Here is a 16,329-nt window from a genome sequence, read left to right on the forward strand (position 1 = left end):
CCCCTGGGTTGCCCAGAGACTGTGGAGTGAATCATGAGTGCTCGTGTGCAGCCCAGGGCCATGTGAGGAGCCATGGGAAGACCACAGCGTTCATTTTCCGGCTCAGCTCTGTGGCCAGCGAGTCACAGCCACAGCGCGGCCTTGTGTGGCCGTGGGGGCCGCTCGGCACTGCCACCGCCCCACACGGGCCGCAGCCGCCATTGTCTTCCAGCACGGGCGCATTACACAGCTACAAAGCACGTTTGCTGTATGGCTTTGATTTTGGTGTGAATTCACGGCTTTGGCTTTCCAAAATGTCACTGAAATTTTCTGAAATGAATTCGAACAGTGCTCAACGCAGACCGTTTTCCTTGGGGGACAAAACAAAACCCCACGCTTTTAACATTTCTATACACAGCAGCCACTCCCAAGCCGCCAGGATCCCCTCCCCTCCTCGCAGACCCGCAGCTCCATCGCAGCGCTCACATCCCAGGCGCACCGCGCCCGGACCCGCCCGCCCGCTCCCGCCCGGCGTAGCAGTGCCCCCTGCCGGAGCCCCGCGGCCCGGCCGGGCCGTCTGTCCTCGGCCCGAGCTCCTCTCCTCAGGGGACGCTCCGGCCTCTCCTCGGCCCGAGCGCCCTCTGCCGCCGCAGCGCTCGGCTGCGAGGCGGCCTGCGGCCCGCGTACGGCGCTGCGCGACTGCGGAAGGCAGGGCGGAGTGCGGGCGGGCGGCCCCGCGCCCCGTTGCCTAACTTTGAACCTTAACGTAGCAGGCTCACGTCGGAGAACTCAGCGAAACGCTGGCAGTTTTCCTGCGCTTCCCCATTTTGCTCGTCTTTTCACAGTGAGCTCTCAGAACTTACCGTGCCCACGACTCTCCTCCCCTGCGCCCTCGGCTCTGGAGCCCGCGTTGGCAGCTCGGTTTTGCTACGCGCGGCTGTATCCCAGCCCCACGCATCCCCATTGACACAGCCTGGAAAGCTTCCGTGTGTTCTGCAGGCAGCAGCAGTGAGACAGCACTTCACTGTTCTGCAGAACATGCCTGGCCCCCAAGATCGATCAATTGCTGGGTCTTTCTAAGCCTGCTTGCAGTGCTCTTTTAGGTGCTTTTTGCACACTGTGTTGCCCCGTTACCCGTAGACTTGGCTCCAAATTTCCAGTATCCTCACTGTCTCTTAGGACAGCATCCTGAATGCATTTGAAATTAGCTTTATCGCCTTCTCTTTCCCGAATTCCAGTAGTTGAGAATATTTGGTACCTGCCTGGCTTCCAAATGCCATCCTGTGATGATACTCAGTCTGGCAGAGGCTGACAGCCGTGAATTCTTCTCTTCCCTTCTTCCAAATCTCTGGAAATAAACCCCATCTCTTTCTGTGCTGTTATTCTCAGCTCTCATTTTTCCATAGATTTCTTACCTGTGCTTCCTGCAGAGTTTCTTCTTCTGAGCTCATCCTTAATTTCCCCTTGCATGCCCTTTTCTAGTGCTTGCAGCTTTGCCCTTGTGCTATCAACAAGCATCTCTGTCTTCCCTCTTTAAAACCATGCAGACCTTTCCTGTATGTGCTCATCTGCAAAACAAATGAAAGTTGGTGCAGCAGCAGTTGAGAGACACGTATGGCAATTCAAAATAACATAACCCTACTCATAATGTTGCTGTGAAGGGAACTGTGCTTGTACCCAGATACATTGTCCTGATCTGCATTTGCTTCTATTGCTGATGCCTTTGATTGGAAAACAGATCAATAAACCTGGACATATGTAAACTAACAACATCTTCTCAAATCTACAGTAGTCCACTAAAAACAGTTTGGTTTTCCAATGGATACCAGCTGAGTAGGTAACGTTCGGTAGGTTTCCTGTGTTGACAGTGGTCCATAACAATATTTCCCAGTCATAGACCTTCACATACAGGGGGTGTCAGAGCACCACTTGTTGTGGGAAGAGCTGGCTCCAACGTGCAGCATCTCCCACTATGTACAGAAAAAGAAATGCATCCACCAGAGTGTAAGGCAGTCCTACAGCCTTGTCCCTAGCCCCAGAGAACCCACACTTTTCAGTTCTTTTGTAAATGGGTTTCATTTCATGCATAGATAGAATCTCTTTGGTACAAAGGGATCTGACCCCCCAAAAAGCAGCTGAAGCACTGAGCAGTCACCACTTGTGTCTGAATGAGGATGTTTCTGGTGAAAGAGAGAAAAGCCAAAATGCATAGAAGGAAGAGCCCCGGGGAAGATCTGACAGGCAGTATTTTGAGTTTAAGTTAAGCTCCACACGAGAACATCCCCTCTCAGAAATCTCTGTGTGAGGCGTTGGGCTCAGGAGTAGCAAACAGAGCAAGTGGGGGAACTGCTGCAACCAATGCCCTACCCTACCTGAGCCCCAAAACCATTCGGTGCTACAGGTGGGAGCTTTGCCAAGAAAGGCTGATTCCAGCCAGGACTGGAGCATGCACCAGGAAGCAGAGGGGTCCTTAGAAATGCAGGTCTTACCCCTGCAATTTTCCCATGAAATTTTCCATCACAAATTCAGTACTTCCATGTGCGCTGGCCAGCTCTGCGGCAACATCAGCCATCAGGCAAATGCTTCCTTCTATTGTCTTCACATCTCCCAAAGGAGCTTTGGTTTGGGTGTCTTTGCCAAGAAATAAGAAGTAGCAAAAGCAGATGACAGATTGAGATCAGTGCTGACGGTAGAAATGAGCTGTCTGTGATGCTGGTTGATGTTTATTCTTCTGAACAACGTGCAGCATCTTTGCCCAGGCCTGCACGAACAGGAAGGAAGAGCTGATATCTGCTGTGCCTGGCTGAGACTGTAATGGTCTGGGATGAAGTCTCAGCTCGATAAACTGGTTTGGACTAAATCTGAAGATCCCTTTCATTCATCTGTCTCTCACTTTTTGAATCTGTTTGCCCTATATGGAGCTCCTGGATATGAGTGAGCAAAGCAGAATCTCATAAAGATGAGGAGGCACCACTGATGGCACCAGGGCCGTGGGAGGCACGAGATTATAGAATCATCAAATCACAAAATGGCTTAGGTTGGGAGTTAAAATTCATCTAGCTCCTAACCCCTGCTGTGGGCAGGGTTCATCTCCAGGGTTGCTTGCCTTCACACAGCAGGTGGGCTGTGCCCTCAGCAGGCTTGGAGAGAACAGAAGCAGGAGCAGTGGGTATTTCCATTCAACCCAGCTAGCAGAGACCAGAAGTACAGCAACATCCCCAAATCACATCAGTGTGAGACCCTTATGTTTTCCCTTCCAGGGCTTCATCATTTGGAAAAGAGTTAGAAGCTGGTGTCAGCAGTGCCTGAAAAAGCCCGAGTGCATCAGATACACATGCTCTGGATTTGCTCTTTGCTATTTCAGGATTCTTTCCCAACTCCACTCACTGAAGTCTTACAGATATTTTCCTCCTGTTTCAATTCAGCTCAGCAGCCAGAATGGTGCAGGTGTGACTCAGGGCCTGGGAGACCTCTCTGTTGCTGAAAGAGCAGCTGGAGGTGAGGCAGGTTACTGTGGGGTCAATGGCCATGGTTTGCTCCCTCTGTGGAGGTGGAGCAGACCGTGACCCATGGCACCAGTGTTCACAAACCTCACTTGCAGAAGGTCTGCTTTAAGAAATGCAATGTTACTTCTGTTGCTAGCCTGGAAAACCCCACGCTGTGAAAGAATGGTTCCTTTAATGTCAAAAAGGCAGGGAGACACTCTGCTCAGTGAGTAGCTGTATGCAAAAGAATCATAGTAAACTGCATGAATAAAGATAATCACATGGCAAGCACTGAAGGGAAATTCGGCCTCTCTTTCTTCCCATCATTGTGTTTGGGATATGTTTCCAATTGCATTAGTCACAAAGCGATCAAAGAAAAACATACACAGTGGCGAACAGAAGATGCTCTATCAGACCACATTATAGGGGGCTATACACTGTTTGAATGCTTCATTGCATCTGAAAAAAAACAGCATCCACATGGATTTGGGGCACAATGCAGCCGATCTCTCTGTTAACCATATGCTTTAACAGAAAAGGGAGAACAATTCTTCAAAACAAATGAAGAATGCCTTAGGAAGATGCATGCTGACATGCTCTTTGCCCCTTACATCCCTGCCCAGGATCTCACCTCCCTCACAGGATGCAGGGAAGGAGTGGGAAAACAACTGCTCTCTGTCTGGGTCACAGCTGCTCACAAATTATCTGATAAGTCTTTGCACAACTTTGCACGACCCCCACGCAGCGCAGGCAGGCAAGGCCTTATGGGGACATTACCACCGTGCCAATGTGCTCCTGCACCCATCACTGCTGCTCGGAGGATTCATGATGATGGTCTGGAAAAAGCTACATTTTCCCATTTCCATTACTGATAACAGGCAGCCAGAGGAGAAAATGTTCTGCGCTCTTAAGTCGGTGCCACATCAAGGCTGAGCTGCAGAGTGACACTGCGTTTTTAACCTCTGCTTTCTTTCTGATTTTACTTTCCAGGTTGGGAAAACATTGCACACCTAAACATTTAAAAAGGCTAGGAGGGACAGAAGGGGAGAGGAGAGGAGAAGGGAAAAAAACTGCATGTCATTAATGGATTTATCATAAACATTTTCCTAATATCGAGCATTAAGGAGGTGATGAGGCAAGTCCTTCCCTCAGGGGGGATCCTCACTGGATCTGTCCCATTCAGACTCCTGTCCTCACTCACCAATGGGCTCTGGACATCTGCTGAAGCAAAGGAAAGATGTTGTGGAAGGTCTTTGCCCTCCAGTGCTGACAATTACTGCTTGCGCTGGGCAGTTGAATCTACAGCTGCAGTGAACGCTTCACTACTTTATCATTTTTCTTTCTGCTCTTTCCTTTCAAGGAGAGGAAGGAGAACTCTGTGCCACAACCAGTTGGCACCGCTCATCTTCACTTGCTGCACTGCTACAGTAGCTGTGGCTGCAACAGAAATACTGCTGGCAGCTGCACTTCTACAGGAACACCAGCCATCACTTCCTGGGGTGCCACCAAGGCCCGAATTGAACCAAAAAAAGGAAATAACAGGAAAGGGCCATAGGAAAAAAAGGGAAGGAGCTGCCATCAGAATTTGCCTAAGCAGCCAGTGGTGCCTGGCACTATCTGAGGCACCCCAAGATTTCTTAGGCAGCACGGAGCTGCCAGACCCAGCAAAGTACCTCAGGAGAGCAGTCAATGCAGGAGCAGCTGCTGGAGGGCAGAGGTAGCACCTAACGGGATCTAAAATAGGGCTGGACACCAGCATCTTCCTCTAGAGATAGAGAGAACTAGAGAGGGTTAATTCAGAGAGGCAGAGGGAAGAGAAGAAAAACATCTGAACAAGCAGTCTAATTCTCTCCTAGTGAACTTCTGTGTATCTGTTTCCCCTCTTTTGTATCTCTACATACCGATGCTTTGCAGAGTGACAGATGAAATGTGGGTGCGACTCAGTGCTATCAAAGGCAGGATTCTGTGGCTGAACAGAGCAGTGCTACCACCTCTGGTGCTACATGAGTGATCTGAGAGGCAGCACTCCCCCGTTTAGCACGAGCATTACACGATAAGGTGGTAGCTACCTGCAGCCTTTTGCTAGCAGGTTTTACTAACAGCACTCTGCTCTGCTCTGCTGCCAGGTCTCCCCACGCGCATCACTCTGTGTCTGTCCCCCACCTCAGTTATGCCTGTCCATCTGGGGATGGCAGCGGTGGATCTCTCAGTCCTTCTGCATATCCTCCCTGGGGTCATCCATGGCTCCAGCTTCAGTACTTTCAGGCACTTTCTGTAAAGGGAGCAGCACGAGCAGCCTCCAGTGGACACATTTAACCAGGACACACATAACCAACCCTCCACTCCTACCCAGAACTGCATTCTCCTGCCCTGGGGAAACTAACTGCAGCTCCCCCCAGTTCCCAGAGCTGAGCAGCCCTTGGGCAGGACAAAGGGCAGCTGCAGGCTAACATGCAGAAGGGCCGTGGACAGCACAGTACATGGAAGTCTTTAGCCCCAAGCACTGCACCCTGCTCACTGAAGATGAAAGAAACCTGCCCTCAAGGTACTGCTTTAAACAAGCACGGCCTCTGTATCTGATGTATGTTGAATCCAGACGACATTACCTTGGTTTGACTTGCTCTTTGCATTCATGAAAAGAAGCTAAATACATAGAAATCTCTCTAGTCAATACACACAGCCACATGAGAGTTAGCAGCAGTTACAATGCAGAGATCTGAAGGATTCTGCACCATGAGCCTCTCCTGTGGGCCTTTTGGTTATTTGGACATCGTCATTATTTGGATCACCTCAAAGACTTTCTGGGCATCACAAACATACATACATACCCTCAAGAGCAGGAAGGTTTTTGCTTGGTAGAGCTCAGTTTTTCCACTTGCTGCTAGAAATTCACATATCTCCCTGCATTAATGATTTCATCTCACACCACTTTCTTTTCAGCAGTAGTCAGTGGAAGTCAGTAAGAGAAGCCCATACGGTACCATCACACATGCTGAATAACCCAGTTCCCACCCAGTGAGGCTGTGCAGCCTTAGAAGCACAGGCGTCTGCAGAGTCAAGTGATAATTTTATCTCCTCTGTATTTTCAGAGCAGAACGGCTAGCTATCTCTGCCTGGCCACATGCTGAGGTTTGTCTCCTGTATGTTGTCCAGCTGACAAACATTTTGCTGGCACAACCAGATTCCTTTCCAAGTGCAACGCAAAGCCTCTGTTGTTGTCCAGCTTGATCCCAGGGCTGACTGCTTTCTCATGCAGTGCCATCCCTCTCCTCCCAGCAGAAGGCTTTGCTGCTGGGTGAAGGACTTCCAGTTGCTCATTATACTCTAATCTGATTTTTTGCTTTATTTGCTGTCTGCTTGCTCTGACTCCAAGTCTTCCTGCAATTCAGTGGTTTGAGAATGCAGGTCACTGATTCTGTCAGAGCTGCTTCCTCCTCCACCTTCCCTGAGCTGCTCGCGGCTCTTCTTCCTTCCTGGGCAGATCCCTGTGCTCCTCACGCTGTGCCTACAGATGTGGCACCTCCCCGCTGTCCTGCATTATGGATAAGCCTTCACAATGATAAATATTCCTGCATTTATAAGAGAAGAAAGAACCATCCCTCTTGCAGCTCATCTATTGATGACTGCATGGAAAGAGCTGATTCCTAGCGGAACCTGCTCCATACATGCTGATATTCCCATTAATAATTACTCAGCTGCCATTAATTTTTCTTGTTCGTTTTTATTTTATATTTTTTAAGCCTACAGGATATCGTGGTGTCTTTCTCCCTTCTGTCTGATTTTGATGTGATAACTCATACAGGCTGTGCTGTGAACAAATGAAATCAGATGTTCAATCTTCGACAGAAACCACTGACAAGCTCTGTATTTTTATGATTCAGAAGCATTTATAATTCAGCGTCTTTCAAAGTGCATACATATGTACATACATACTCTTTTTTTCTTTGATTTAATAGTTTACTTCTGTAGCTGCTCATCACCCACCTGAACCATCACCACTTTTGAAGAACGAGAAACCTGGAGCCCTTTGCATTCGTTTCATATTTTCTACTTGCTTATTTTTCAAGTTACATCCAGAAGAGTTTGTTTTTAAATTATATTTTTCTATTTTTAAATGACTCCTGTACATCTCTGTCCTGCTCCTGCTGTGTTATCCAAGTCCTCTTAGTGATGCCCAGAGACCAGCTCTCTCTCTGGATAGATTGGTAGCAGTGCCCTTGAAAATAACCGCTCCACGCTGGGCCTCATTCACTGGGATTTACAGCATCTCTGTGTGCTGAAACCCTGAGGTCGTGGTGGTTTCCAGCTTCTGCCTCGGGAAGACAGTCCAGAAGAGTCAACCAAAAAAGAGCTCTCCCTGTGCCCAGTGTGCAGCACCGGATCTCAGCACACACTCAGTGCTGAGCCAAGCAAGTGCTGCAGGAAACGGGACCTGGAAAAAAAAACACAAGAGGTTTCATTTTGTGGCCAAGGACACTCACTTATCTCCACAGTGCCTGCAGAGCACTGGACCATCTGTTTTCTTCTAAGAAAAAAAATAAAGGAAGAAAAAGAAAAAAGCTTTAAGAAAAGCTTTCTCTTGCTTTTACAATCAGCAAGATAAAAAAGAACAATCCACAATAGCATCATGGCGCAGAGCTGCTGCAAGAGCTGCTGATCCAGGACTGCTTAGCAGCCAAATGGCTTAAAGAGTCCCTCATGATGCACCATTTGTATGGCTGTCCCGGGCAGCACATCCGTATGCCATCAACCTGCAGGTACCTGAGTTCTCCGTTTTGGCCAGACACAAAACTAGGTGGGAAAGAGAAGCACCTCTCTGCACTGAAACACTCTCGAGCTGCTGGATGGGGCACAGGAGCTGGAACCATGAGCAGCAGCTGACAGAGCCCAGGGCTCTGAGTGCTGGCTGTGGTCACTCGGGCTTCACCTGGCCTTCCCCTGCCACCCTATGGGATGTCCCCAGCCCGAGGGCTGCCCGCCAGCACCAGGCCCAGGGCCAGGGCCGTGTACCTGCAGCACACTGAGGAACCTGCCCCAGCGCTGAGGTCAGAGATGGATGGTCTTGAAACAACAAACGTCTCCCCAGTGCTAGGGAACATCTGTGTCACACGTCCTCCTCCCACCACGCTGCTCCCCCCTCTCCCCCAAAGAAGAAGGAAAAGAAGGAAAGGAAAGAAAAAATAAAAGGCAGTGGAAATACTCAGCTGTGCTATACACCATAGGCAATGCCCTAGCTTTCCTCCCAGCTTACACAGCTCCTTTGACCCTCTGTTTTCAGGATCACATGTGCTGAAGCAATTTGTAGTCGTGTCCAGGTTTGCATTGCTGCTAACTCCATTAGCTCATGGATTTCTTTTCCCCTGGAGTTCTGGCAGCCGCTGATGCCTTACCAGTTAATTTCTCATATATTTCTTTTCAAAACAGAATTGAGTTAGTGAGCATACGTTAATGAGGCACAGTAGGAAGAAAAAAGGCATATAACTGCTGACACTGACCAGATGTCTTTCAGCTGCTGCAGCACCAATAGGAAGCATGGGTAGATGTCAGGTGAGCGAGAGAAAGCGGGACAGAGGGCCAAAGAGCCTGCCAGGATTTGATCGTAGGCCGCTAACAGGGGGGCTTTGGGAATTTCCTGCCCTCAGGAGATGAACGTTTCTCAGAGCTTTCCAAGTACTGTGCAGTTCAAGGAAGACGCTCATCTGCATTACAAAAATGCTGAGACTGTGGGAACCAGTGGCTGAAGGAAGACCACAGAAATCAGCAGCCCAAGGGAGCACGGCATGGAGACAATGACAAACGACTGAAAAGCCCAGCCTACCTGTGCCAACACGGCCGGCCCCACAGCCTGCTCCAGCACCCAGCAAGCAGCAGCGCTGCCCTCACAGCTCTGATGCAAAGTCCCTCTTTCTGTATGAGCCATGCCTGGCACACAGGAAGGGAAAAATCACAGATTGCACACGTGATGGAAGCATAGCTCCTCTGCCCAGCCTGGTTTAAACACTGAAATGCTTCATAGGCTTCTGTGAGCGTAAATAGTTGCTGGTAATGTCTCCTTCCCTACGTGGAATTTCAGCACGTTTTGGGGCTGACCACGGCAGCAGCTCCGCTGGCACTGCGTCAGCTTCTGGGCTGAGCTGGAAAGGGATTGGCACTTCTCTAAGAACTCTTCCTTTAAATAAATAAATAGATAGATAGATAATACCGGTTGAAGCTGCACGAAGTTACCTCGGAAGAGCCGGGGGTTGCTTTCTGATGACAGGAAATAGGCCTGGCAGCTTTGCTCGCAGCACTTTTTTTGGAGCATCTATTTTTCGACTCTCCAAATTCCAGATCCCCGCTGATGAGCGGAGCTGCAGCTGAAGGCTTGCTGAAGAATTGGGAATGCAAGATTTTTAGTGTAAGTGGTTTTCTCACTTCTGTTTGCCAGATATTTTATTAAGTGTTAGGAAAATAAGCAAATTAAACCTCCCACTGGCTTTATTATAAATAGATTGAGCACTTCAAGCCCTACGGTTATTTGCAATTTGTTTCAAGAAAAATAAGCTGTTTTTCAATCCTCATGTCCTTCCTGCAGTGTGAAGGAGGAGGAAGGTGCAGCCCTCCATCCCTCCCCTGTAGCTTGCTTTTAGACCCGCTGTCTTCCTTCTGCGTGAGTCCCTTCTGGCAGCTGATGGAGACATATTCCACTCTGTGCTCACAGGGGGAGCTTGCAAAAGATGTCTCCAGCATCTTTTAGAGGAGAACCTGTCCCCCGGGTTGGCACCTCTCCCAGAGAGGTTACATTTCCTCGGCTAGATAAGGCTCTTCCTTTGCTTTTAAGAGTAGCATAAGTGCCCCTTTCCCCCCCAGGCACAGCACTTGGGATGTCAGAGCGTTGGGGCCTCACAGGTAGGAGGCAGAAAGCACCGGGTATAGGAGGATCCAGAAATAAAGTCCTGCAGAGGAAGTTCAGAAATAGCCGACCTTTTCCTGTAAGTCTGGGTTATTTATTTCGTTTGTTGTTGTTGTTTTTGGGACTTCTTTTACCCTCAGTGACGGAGCAACCAGGAAAAGGAGAGGCTCTGGGAAACAAGGTGAGGGAATAAAAAATCTTTCAAAGCAAGTGGAGGAGAAAAAGAATGGTTTAAAGAGGAATAGCAGCATGGATAGGAGCTTCCCCTGGACAGCATTCAGATTTTAGTTAAAAAGAAAGAACAGAAACCAAAAGCAGCAGGAAAACGTCCTTCCTCTTCCCTACAGGCTTCAGCTCTGGCCTTTGCAGATGCCCACGTAGCTCTGCATTGCCAAGGGTGGGCTGCAGCATCTGCATGGCCATGCAGAGCCCCTGGGGTCAGCCAGATGGGCCCACAGTGTGTGCATGCCCCCCACAAGGGACATGTGTCAGCGTGGTGTTGGAAGCAGTACAGAAGGAGCAGAGATCACCTTTGGGTCAGAGTTGGAGCTGCGTTTCACAGAACCACAGAATCATTAAGGTTGGAAAAGACCTCAGAGATCATCAGGTCCAGCCCCTCCCCACCATGCCCACTGACCACGTCCCTCAGTGCCACACCTCCACAGTTCCTGAACATCTCCAAGGACATTCACTCCACCACCTCCACCACAATGAAAGCGTCCCTCCCATCCCTCCCCCTGGCCTCCACAGTGCCCATAGCCCCCAGTCTGCCCCTCAGTGACACCATTGAAGCCCACACCCTGAGGTCTCACCTCTCCCTTCCACAGCCTTAAAAGGAAAAGCAAAATTGCATTCAAACGCTTTGAAGTTCTGCAATATAAACAAACTTCTTCACGTGAACTGCAATGAGGAAAAAAATCACAGAATGCTCCGTAAGGCATAATAAATCTGGCATCTATTGCATTTCTCTGTGCACCCAGGGCAAATAATACATTAAAGACCTGAAAACAAAGTGCTCGGGGACACCATGTTATTAAGGAGCTGCGAGTCAGCCTGGCAGTCTTGGAAGGGCACCAAAGCACTCGAGCACATATTGAGATGGAACCAAAACCCAGCGTGGAGCTGCAGGGCAGGCAGAGCACAGCAGGAATGGCAGTTGGTTTCAGCTCCTAAAACTGAAAGCATTTCTTATACAATTAGAGAGAGCTTGATGCTGGGTGTATTTGGAGGCCTGGAGCAACTGTAAAGACGTAACTGTAGGAGTGAAAAGAGCCTTCTATGCTGCAGACACATAGAGTGTGAAAAATGGAAATGTATGTGGGATGGAGGCAGCTTGGGGCCGTTTGTCTGAATTCCTTGCTGGCCTGGTTCTAAGTCATCGTTATCACAGATCCCCAACAGCTGAGCAGTCTCTAATAGAATGCTGATGTTAAGGCAGTCGCTCTGTGAGGAAGGCGCACTCACGCACTGGGCAGATTTTGCAGGCATAACTTCTACCAGGCACTGCACAAAATGGATGGATTCTGACTGGGTTTCCAGTCTCTCCTTAAGGCTGCCTTGGAAAGCCGATTAAATAGGATTTAGATGAAGTTAAGGCTTGTCTCTGATCCTGTCAGGGGAAAACATCCACACTGTGGTTATTAATGATTGATCTGGGGGCCATTGCTCACTTTTGTCTGGGCAGTGTCTGAGCCTGTACCAAAATCCTGGCTGCAACTTTTCAGCTGGTTTGTGCGTTACAGAGGGTTACACCCAACTGCTGGCATCAAACACCCTTCAGCACCCAGGGAGGGTAGCGTCTGACTGTGGGCACTTTGGGCTGTAAACACTTAGGACTGAGCATCCCATTGCAGCCAGTGGCAGCCAAGGACTGCAGAGGAGGAGGAAGAGGGAGAAGCGCTCCCACCAAAGGATCTGATCGGGCACCCAATCCCTGCTGGTATTGAGCCTCCTACCCCTGAGCCTCCTACCCCTGGAAGCTACTGAATGGCTCAGCCAGCAACTATTCCTCATCCTCCAATCCCTGCTCACAATATCCCCAGCCAAAAACAAGGTCAGGGCTTGCTTCAGGCAGAATGAGCACACCTGAGGCAGTGGGAAGGAGAACTATGGTGACACTGCCAGTGGGAACACCTGTACTTGACCTCTCCACGTTGTTACTGGTGTGTTAAGGTATGTTGCCCTTGCTGGAATGAGGACATACAGGCAGCCTGACTGGCCACAGGAGATGCACTACCTCAGTCATCTTCTAGCCTGTCAGAGGAGTCAGGTTTATTTCCTGGCAAAAACTAAAAAAAAGTCAATAAATGTTTTGCAAAATCTGGAACACAGAAACAATCAGGTCTGAAATCTCCAAGTTTTGAGCAGCAACATCTTTCATATGTAGGTGTAACTTCCCCCAGGAGCGATGACCTCGCCTCCTGCCCTTATCAGCAGGAATCAGCCTTCCTAAGGGGAATTACAGCTGCAAAACTGGAAAAAAAATAAATAGAGAGAGAGAAAGAAAAAAAAAAAAGAAAGAAAGAAAAGAAAAAGCTTAGGTAAACACAGACTATTTTTTCCTGCAGGAAAGCCCCAGTTGTCCTAAAGGCAGACTGGGTGCTGGGGGGCAGGGCCATGCTGCATCTCGGAGCTGGGGCTGCCCGAGCCCCATCCTGCTGCCTCCCCAGGGCCTCACAGCCCTTTGTGTTGGCTCCCTGTGAACTAAAAAGTGGAAGAAAAAGCGGTTTGTGCCTACATCCCTGCTGCTGCACTGCCATGGCAACACCGCTACTTCTGCCACTTCCCCACTCCCTGCGGCATCAGCACGAGCCCAGGAGCAGCCTCAGTCCCAGCAAAGCCCCTGCACACTGGTCCCTCGTACCTCAGAAACAGTCACTGGCCTGAGCAAAGTGAGGGCTTGGCTCCTATGGCAGCACATCAGGCCACTCACATGGAGACCCTCGGCGTGGAGACCCTGTGAGTACAGGAGGAGCTGGCACTGCCCAACCCAGCCCCAAATCCGAACCACTGGGTTGCTCTTCCACTGGGCGAGTGCATGCTTTGCAGAGCATGGCTCAGGAGACCACACTTCTATTTGAAGGTATGAAACAGATGCTCAGGTCTTTGGCTTGGTAGAAACTCTACAGCTTGCTACAACAACGGGGGTAGAATTCCCCAAAGGCTTACTTTGCTTTAAGGGATATTTAAAGACAACAAGAAATCCTACCCCACTGAGCATGGCAGTCTTCTCCTACTCAGCACCAATACTGCAGAGCTGCTGCAGCCAAGGGGGCAAGAAAGTTGCTTCACTGCAGCATCAACTTCAAGCAGAGGCTGGCACAGGGGCTGCAGAGCTCACCAGCTCCTGACACTTCAGCTTCCCAGAGTAACTGTCTGCCAAGGGGATTACTTTGCACTTTGTTTTGGTTTGCAACTTGTTCTGGAGTTGTAAAAATCCCATTTAGCCTTTAGCTGCAGCCAGCAACTGTTCTGAAGGGTAACCCTGTGACGGCACTGGAGTTCTCTGCTCACTGAACTACTCTCTGCTCACAGTAAGGAAGCAGGATGCTATAGCTTTGCCAAAATATTTTACTGAATAAATACAACTGCATTCAGTCTCCATGAGCCAGTCTAGCAGTGCCACATGACCCCAGCTGGCAAGAGGCAAGGGTTACATTTTAGTTCAATTTTAATTCAACACAACATCAACACTTATTTACCACACCCCATAAAATTCATGTGAAAAAATACCCCTGGCAGATGAGTAGCCCTCTTACTCCAGAAATGCAAAAGCACAACAAATCAAGTCAGTGCACGTTCTGCAGGATCACGCAAGGCTGGCAACAACATGTGTGCTAGCGAGATTCCTGGCTGCAGTCTCCACGTGCTCTGTGGCTCTCATTGCATCTGGCTCTCCTAGGGAATTCCCTCGCTACCCCTGTGCTGTGCTGGGGGACCTGTAAGTCATTGGAAGTAACTAAGGGTCCACCTGTGTCATGTGCCAGCCATGGCAGCATTGTAAAGGAACACAGACACACATATCGCAACCGTCCTGTAGATATTCAAATGGTTTTGAAGGATAAGCATCTAGCCATTGCCTTTCCCAATGCCCATGCCACTGCTACTATGCCACGTGGACAGTGCTGCTGGATGTGCCGCTCAGACCCTCCCCCAGTTTAGGTGCAGCTTCATGAGCCCTGGCAGCAGAGGAGAGGATGGACTGATAAAATCATGCCTGACAGCAGAAAGGTTCAAGCTTGTCTGCAATGTAGGTGTTTTACCTCCACACCCTGGGATTGCACGCCTTGCCAGCACTGCCCGTGGTAGCGCCTGGGAATTCTGCCCTGGCCAAGAGCCACCAGATCCCTCTGGTCATGACTGTAGCGCTCCTTGAGGTTATGGCCTTTGTTTTCTCACTGAAAGAACAACCCCTGGGTACATCCAGACCCACTCTGGCCCAGTGGAAGAAGACCGTTTCAGGCCTATCCACCTGCAGGCAGCCCAAGCACAAGGACCCATCACGGCCCTAACTGACAACCACGACTAGCATCAGAGCTTACTTGACTGAGCAAATGCAGTTGGCCCTGTCACAGCACAGCCTATTTAGTATTGAGACTATGTATTGAGCTCCTTCAAACACACGCCTGGAGCCAGAGGGCTGGAGTGAGGTCCTCCTGATGGGCTGGGATTCCTTGTATGGAAGCTCTGGGCCAGTTGCCGCCCATTGCACTTCTGCCAAACCTCATGCCTGCCTGCAGCACGCAGGTCTTTCTCTTATCCCAGTGGGGACAGGGCAGGTGCAGCCTGGGTTTGACTGCCAGGTCCTCGGCTGCAGAAAGGGCAGCACATAGGATGGGAAACCAGGATCAGAGCCTGCAGTTGTGCGGGTGCTGGTGGGTGGAGGTGGGCCTGCACGGACCTGCCTTGTTGAGCCACCCCCCTGGCAGGACAGCCTGCCCGGCCCTGCCCTGGCGCTGCCCCAGCTGCAGGAGGAAGCTGAGGGCTCGTCCTTGCACTCCCAGCACTGCCGGTCCTGTTTCCGTGCTCCTGCAGTGACCCTGGCCTTCATACGAGGACCATCTCTCCCACTGCTGACTGGGAAGGAGGTGGCAAGGGGAAGATCTGTGCCCTTGGCAGGAGGGGCGTTTCTGAGGCAATCACAAGGGAAAAAGAAACAACACTGCTTTTCTTCATCTCGGGGTTTCACGCACACTCCAAATGAGAAGAGGATGGATGATCTGGTTGTCTGCACTTTCACATGCAGCATATTACAACAAACCTTCCAGGGTGGTTGTTGACAGCTCCTTGCAGCTATGTGAAGGACAGCCTGGCTCTTGTGTTGCAGTCTGCTGTCAAGCATGTGAAGCTGCTGCTGGTCAGGCGCAGCCTCACGAGCTGACTCTGGGTCCTCAGGTCCACCTTCTCTGGACACATCCTAAGGAAACTGAAGGATGAGGTTTGTCAGAGCTCAGCTCACTCCAGCCCTGAGCTTGTCCTGCAACCACAGTGCTTAAAGAACAGGTGACATCAGCGCTGACGGTGTGGCCTCACTGCCCCAGGGACCCCATGGCCATTTGGCCAGCACTTCTGTGCCCATCCCAATGGGAGCGGCCCCAAGATGCTATCTCCTGTGGGGCAGCAGGGAGTGGACCAGCTCTCCCGGCCCTCCACACCCTTCTTACAACTTGTCATTGCTCCCAACTTAAAGAAATGATGCACACACACCATACTGAGTGTGAGCAGCACGAGCCCATCATGTTGAGCAGTGGGATTTACAGGGGGTTGCGTCAGCACCAGGGCTTGCAGCATCATTTCCCACATGGCATAGGCAGGAGCTGGGCCCCCGTGGAGCACAGGGAGCTGCTCCCCAGGGATGGCTTCATTGTGTGCCCTCCAGCGGGGAGCCACGGGAGGGAAGGAGTGCAGGAAGCCAGACCGTGTCACTGTAAATCCTGTCACGCCTAACGATGTTTTCTCAAGCATGTTTTCCTG

Source organism: Gallus gallus, chromosome 8 (genome assembly GCF_016699485.2).
Source record: "Gallus gallus isolate bGalGal1 chromosome 8, bGalGal1.mat.broiler.GRCg7b, whole genome shotgun sequence".
NCBI classification, from domain to species: Eukaryota; Metazoa; Chordata; class Aves; order Galliformes; family Phasianidae; genus Gallus; species Gallus gallus.